The sequence below is a fragment of the Micromesistius poutassou genome, assembly GCF_964030765.1.
Source record: "Micromesistius poutassou genome assembly, contig: SCAFFOLD_3422, whole genome shotgun sequence".
In the NCBI taxonomy this organism is placed as follows: Eukaryota; Metazoa; Chordata; class Actinopteri; order Gadiformes; family Gadidae; genus Micromesistius; species Micromesistius poutassou.
The window spans coordinates 16,467-23,892 of record NW_028178310.1 but is presented as its reverse complement, the minus strand read 5'-3'; the positions used below and the strand labels follow the sequence as shown (position 1 = coordinate 23,892).

Here is a 7,426-nt window from a genome sequence, read left to right as displayed (position 1 = left end):
TTTCTTGTCGGCCGCTTTGATGTTTTTCGACTGCTCACTGCGCGATGCTGAGGACCACTTTGTAGAGAGAGAGAGAGAGAGAGAGAGAGCGAGAGAGAGAGAGAGAGAGAGAGAGAGCGAGAGAGAGAGAGAGAGAGAGACCATGTCGAGCTAAAACTTCTGACAGTTTTGCTTTCCGATAATTTTACGTTTTTCATACGACACCACTTGTATAATAACGTTTTATTCCAATGGATTAGGTCATAAATGATCAGTTCATATTTGATCTTTGTTATCATTAGCCTGGGAACCAGATGAATGTGCGGGCTCAGTATTCGGTAACACTTTACAATAAGGTACACAGAAACGTAGGTAGTTACTGAGGAACGAATGAGTAACGAATGAGGAACGAATGAGGAACGAATGAGTAACGAATGATGAACGACGAAGTGACAGTTACTCAGTAACTACTGAGGAGTTACTGGTAAACAGACCAGGGGACTACTGAGGAACGAATGAGTAACGAATGAGGAACGAATGAGTAACGAATGATGAACGACGAAGTGACAGTTACTCAGTAACTACTGAGGAGTTACTGGTAAACAGACCAGGGGACTACTGAGGAACGAATGAGTAACGAATGAGGAACGAATGAGTAACGAATGATGAACGACGAAGTGAGTTACTCAGTAACTACTGAGGAGTTACTGGTAAACAGACCAGGGGACTACTGTATTCGTTACTGAGTAACGAATGATGAACAACCAGGGGCCCTAAAGTGACAGTTACTCAGTAACTACTGAGGAGTTACTGGTAAACAGACTAGGGGATACTGTATTAATGAATCATTCTGTGAAATAGCAAACTGACCAATTGATTATGAAAGCAACTGAATTTTCCTGGGATTTCACAATTAGTAAATAAATTAACAACGCACAGACGGGATGATTGTCATATTTTAATAAAGATATTCACAATACATACATATTCACATTTAAGGTTTATTATGTGGCATTAGTAATGTTGAAGGCTTACAAGCAATTGTCCACCACTGCAGGGCACGCTTTAAACCTGCCTCCCTTGGTTTCAAGCGCTGTCGAGGGCTGGCTTGGGTCCCACACTGGATCGACTGGTAGAGCTGGATCTGACTGATGAGTTGTTACTCTTTCGCGATCCATTCGTTCCCCAGTAGTTAAGCTTTATGAATCATTCGTTTACCATTAGTGAAGTTTTTTGTGTACCTTCATGTAAAGTAATGCATCATACTGAGTTGTTACTCTTTTGCGAACCATTCGTTCACCAGTAGTTAAGCTTTATGAATCATTCGTTTACCATTAGTGAAGCTTTTTGTGTACCTTCATGTAAAGTAATGCATCATACTGAGTTGTTACTCTTTCGCGAACCATTCGTTCACCAGTAGTTAAGCTTTATGAATCATTCGTTTACCAGTAGTGAAGCTTTTTGTGTACCTTCATGTAAAGTAATGCATCATACTGAGTTGTTACTCTTTCGCAAACCATTCGTTCACCAGTAGTTAAGCTTTTTGAATCATTCGTTTACCATTAGTGAAGCTTTTTGTGTACCTTCATGTAAAGTAATGCATCATACTGAGTTGTTACTCTTTCGCGAACCATTCGTTCACCAGTAGTTAAGCTTTATGAATCATTCGTTTACCAGTAGTGAAGCTTTTTGTGTACCTTCATGTAAAGTAATGCATCATACTGAGTTGTTACTCTTTCGCGAACCATTCGTTCACCAGTAGTTAAGCTTTTTGAATCATTCGTTTACCATTAGTGAAGCTTTTTGTGTACCTTCATGTAAAGTAATGCATCATACTGAGTTGTTACTCTTTCGCGAACCATTCGTTCACCAGTAGTTAAGCTTTATGAACCATTCGTTTACCAGTAGTGAAGCTTTTTGTGTACCTTCATGTAAAGTAATGCATCATACTGAGTTGTTACTCTTTCGCGAACCATTCGTTCACCAGTAGTTAAGCTTTTTGAACCATTCGTTTACCAGTAGTGAAGCTTTTTGTGTACCTTCATGTAAAGTAATGCATCATACTGAGTTGTTACTCTTTCGCGAACCATTCGTTCACCAGTAGTTAAGCTTTTTGAACCATTCGTTTACCAGTAGCGAAGCACTTTCGGGTTAGTTATAAAACCCCAAACCACTGTTGATGACAATGAGGGATCTACAGACACTTTAGTTAAAAATGTATACAACATAGGGAAATATATATATATATACTGCGCTCATGACACATAATAACATATAACATAATAACAGGATAATATAGAAAATATTAACAATTTAAAACACAAACAGAAACAAAAAAAGGCATTTTAAAATGGAACAAAAATAAAGGCTGCACTTTTAACAAGGCATTTCTGAAGAACACTGAAAAAATCTAACAAAGAAAAGAAGTTTCAACAAAACTCAATGAAATGTTATTGGTGTTCGTGGCCAATGTCATGCAGCAATCTGCCAAGGAAGAAGACCCATTTTCTCCTCCTCCAGGTAGCTCCAAATCTCCCCCTTCCATACTGTGATAAAGTAGTAGAAGACAGAAAAATAAACATTAGGACCGACAATTAATAAAAAATTCTAGAACATGTCAAAGTCAAAGATTATTTTGTTTGCACGGTTAAGAAATTATGCTGGTCCTCTGGCCAAAACGATGTGAATTTGATGAGTTTCAAAGTGTTTTTAAAGCCTAAGAAGGCATAAGTCATAACTGTGTGCATGACACAATAATAACATTCAATTACAACAATTACAATTACTCAATAACTGTGGTATAATGACCGTATACCACAGCCTGTCGTGATCTATTGCTTAATTATATTATTTAGATATAGAGCTCCGGGAGTGCTGCGATTCACTCTAGTCTGGACTGCAGGGAGTGAACGCTGATTGGCTGTTATGTTACGTCCCTCAGGGAGTGAACGCTGATTGGCTGATGATACCCCTTCTGAAACATTTATATAGAAATTAGAAGATAAAATGAACATACCGTGATATAATACGGCATTACCGTATATGCCTCAAATCATACCGTGATATAAATTGTAGTCCATACCGTACAGCCCTACTGCATACCTTACCTATAAATGTATTTCATCCAGCTGAATAGGGACAATTTGCTCCTCTCAAAAAGTGACCCGCACCTCACTGACTTCCTCGTCGTTTTCCCTCTTGCACTGCCTACAGAAGACAACACATTTCTTCATGATAAATATTAATGTTACTGAACTTGAATTTATAACATGACATATCAGTAAACAAAGGAAGTCATCGATAAAAACCGTACAAAAAAAAGAATACTTACCACTGCAGTCCGTCAACGTTTGCGTTTTCCTTCATTTTCATGCTCTTTTTGCAGAGTTTGCATTTTATTTTGGCTTTAAGTAACTTCTTCTTTTGGAGCCATTTTATCAATTTTAATTTCTTTTTAAAAGTCTGTCTTCCCTCAATAAGACTAGTCTTGATAGTCTTGCACATGCGGACCCACAATGCAATTCGGGAACGTCCCTTGTAAAGTCGTCGACGGACGTGTACAGTGGGTAGGGGGCACGTTATACGCAGATCGTTTTACCCCATGCGTCGGACACGCCCACTCTCTTCCGTCGACGGGCAAGGAGGTCGTGCAGAAGGACTTGACAATGGAGACTCAGCGAAAGAGTAAGAGAAAAAGGCAGCCCACGGAAGAGCTTCCACATGTAGAGACAGCCATGTTAGAATGTAAGTACATGCTTTAAAGTTATTTCATTATTAATTGAGAGTGTAATGATTCGGTCACATTGCTTAGCTTCCTAAAATGAGCTAATTTGACATCGTACCACGTCTGTTCTATCACGTATTTTTTGGCCTTGCTAGCTAACCTTGTCACTAACCAATTGATTGCTAGCTGGCTAGATAGCCGACGTTGCAAGCAAATTTTAATTATCTGTCAAACACAAAAGTTTAACTCTTAACTAGGTCAAAAGACCGACGGTTCAACCACTTATCTAATGTTAAATTAGGCGATATGCGATGAAAATGTGGTCCAAGCTTTGAAATTGGACTTGTAAAGTTATTCTGTTAGCGCCAGTTACCACGTCTTTGAATAGTTTTTGGAGTTGTTTTTAACTACTAAAAAACCCGAAGACTGCTACATTACACTGTTATAGTGCTATTACGGTAATACCTTTCTCCCTGTTTTTTTTCTTTTCATTTTAGTCCATAGTTACAGTATGTAATGTTAACAACTGAATCTCTCAAACATGTCTTCTACACAATGGACTGCATGTGGAACCATGACAAATGAGTTGATGATGATTTGTCCTAAATCAAAATGACATATGATCATACATATTATTATTACATATTATAACATTAAAGACAATGGATAATGTCATTGCCCAAAGTGAATAAAACCCTTATTTCTTAACTAACTGTATATATATTTTTTTAAGGTATCCATACAATTTTCAAATGAACAAAAACGTCACTGTATGCATTCATCAATATCCTTCATAAGGTTTTGAGCCCCTTACACCAACCATGCTTTCTGTGCTCCAAAATGTTACAGCGCCATCGAGTCAGCGGGAACAATCCGAACAGCGCAGTAGCCAAACTGCAGCAGAGGAAGCAGGTAATTAATTTTTTATTTTAAATGTTAAGCATACTTAACATATATACTCAGATTCATGTGACTGTGAAATGTAGTTGTACACAGTATAATGATTAATAACTGATGAACGTCACTATGAAAACACTATAATAGTGTTACTTTTAAACCTCTTTTCTACTTCCTGGTTTTATGATGTTAAAATAAGGGTGCTCACCTTAACTGGTTGAAGGCTAGTGTCTAGAGGGGATCCAAGACAAGAGGATGCTAGTAATATTTACTCCATTTGTACTTGAACATTGCAGTAACCAAGTATCTACCTTTACATGATATCGTAACCGGAAAGTGTGATGACATGTATGATGTATGTCATTGTATGATGACAATGACATAAATTAGATTGAGGTCAGTTAAGCCACTTTAAGTTAGTCTACTAAGTAGAAAATAAAAAAGTTTTTGGTTATGGTTATATTCATGGTGCTGGATTAATTGATCAATTCTTACCCATTTCTTTAACAAGCTAGGTGGTCAGCTGGTCCCAAGTCTGCTTATAATATCAAAGCCACGTCTGAACACGTCTGACTGTTCAAAGCAGCATAATGGATGAAGCTACAGCAGGAACATGGCTTTCAAATAACACTAAACTATATAATCCACTTATTCTACCACTTGTCTAAACTATACAGTACTCCCACTTTACTCTCTAGTTGTGCTCATTTGATTTATAATAACCTACTGTTAAAGAGTACAGATAATACTACTTGAATAGACAGTACACTCACAGTACTCTTGATACTACTGGAAATTACAATTTAATAATTATTATTATTATACCTCTGTACATTCATTACTCTAGAATGTAATTTAGAACTAACTTGCCACTATATAACCCTAATACAAGAATAGTATTAATACTAGTAAACCCCTAACCAACTGCACTACCATCATCCTGACAAAATACTACTGTTAATACATGTTTATAATTTTCTTTGTTTCAGTCCTCACCCCAGAAGAGGCGATGGATCGCTACAGCCGTGTCAGATGAAGAGAGCTGGTTTTTGTTTTGTTTTTAGAGTGCCTTTTTTTGTTACATTTTAAAATGCCTTTTTTTGTTTCTGTTTGTGTTTTAAATTGTTAATATTTTCTATATTATCCTGTTATTATGTTATATGTTATTATGTGTCATGAGCGCAGTATATGTATATATATTTCCCTATGTTGTATACATTTTTAACTAAAGTGGCTGTAGATCCCTCATTGTCATCAACAGTGGTTTGGGGTTTTATAACTAACCCGAAAGTGCTTCGCTACTGGTAAACGAATGGTTCAAAAAGCTTAACTACTGGTGAACGAATGGTTCGCGAAAGAGTAACAACTCAGTATGATGCATTACTTTACATGAAGGTACACAAAAAGCTTCACTACTGGTAAATGAATGATTCATAAAGCTTAACTACTGGTGAACGAATGGTTCGCGAAAGAGTAACAACTCAGTATGATGCATTACTTTACATGAAGGTACACAAAAAGCTTCACTAATGGTAAACGAATGATTCAAAAAGCTTAACTACTGGTGAACGAATGGTTCGCGAAAGAGTAACAACTCAGTATGATGCATTACTTTACATGAAGGTACACAAAAAGCTTCACTACTGGTAAACGAATGATTCATAAAGCTTAACTACTGGTGAACGAATGGTTCGCGAAAGAGTAACAACTCAGTATGATGCATTACTTTACATGAAGGTACACAAAAAGCTTCACTAATGGTAAACGAATGATTCATAAAGCTTAACTACTGGTGAACGAATGGTTCGCGAAAGAGTAACAACTCAGTATGATGCATTACTTTACATGAAGGTACACAAAAAGCTTCACTAATGGTAAACGAATGATTCAAAAAGCTTAACTACTGGTGAACGAATGGTTCGCGAAAGAGTAACAACTCAGTATGATGCATTACTTTACATGAAGGTACACAAAAAGCTTCACTACTGGTAAACGAATGATTCATAAAGCTTAACTACTGGGGAACGAATGGATCGCGAAAGAGTAACAACTCATCAGTCAGATCCAGCTCTACCAGTCGATCCAGTGTGGGACCCAAGCCAGCCCTCGACAGCGCTTGAAACCAAGGGAGGCAGGTTTAAAGCGTGCCCTGCAGTGGTGGACAATTGCTTTTAAGCCTTCAACATTACTAATGCCACATAATAAACCTTAAATGTGAATATGAATGTATGTATTGTGAATATCTTTATTAAAATATGACAATCATCCCGTCTGTGCCTTGTTAATTTATTAACTAATTGTGAAATCCCAGGAAAATTCAGTTGCTTTCATAATCAATTGGTCAGTTTGCTATTTCACATAATGATTCATTAATACAGTATCCCCTAGTCTGTTTACCAGTAACTCCTCAGTAGTTACTGAGTAACTGTCACTTTAGGGCCCCTGGTTGTTCATCATTCGTTACTCAGTAACGAATACAGTAGTCCCCTGGTCTGTTTACCAGTAACTCCTTAGTAGTTACTGAGTAACTGTCACTTCGTCGTTCATCATTCGTTACTCATTCGTTCCTCATTCGTTACTCATTCGTTCCTCAGTAGTCCCCTGGTCTGTTTACCAGTAACTCCTCAGTAGTTACTGAGTAACTGTCACTTCGTCGTTCATCATTCGTTACTCATTCGTTCCTCATTCGTTACTCATTCGTTCCTCAGTAGTCCCCTGGTCTGTTTACCAGTAACTCCTCAGTAGTTACTGAGTAACTGTCACTTCGTCGTTCATCATTCGTTCCTCATTCGTTCCTCATTCGTTCCTCATTCGTTACTCATTCGT

General features: G+C 37.5%; 1 long non-coding RNA gene across 1 annotated transcript; it reads left to right on the top strand.

Moving 5' to 3' along the window:
- The first annotated feature begins 3,615 nt into the window (after nt 1-3,615).
- LOC311372710 lies at nt 3,616-5,695 on the top strand. Its single transcript, XR_014642049.1, has 3 exons — nt 3,616-3,723; nt 4,553-4,615; nt 5,590-5,695. It is a non-coding gene; the product is annotated as an uncharacterized lncRNA (long non-coding RNA).
- The last annotated feature ends 1,731 nt before the right edge of the window (nt 5,696-7,426 follow it).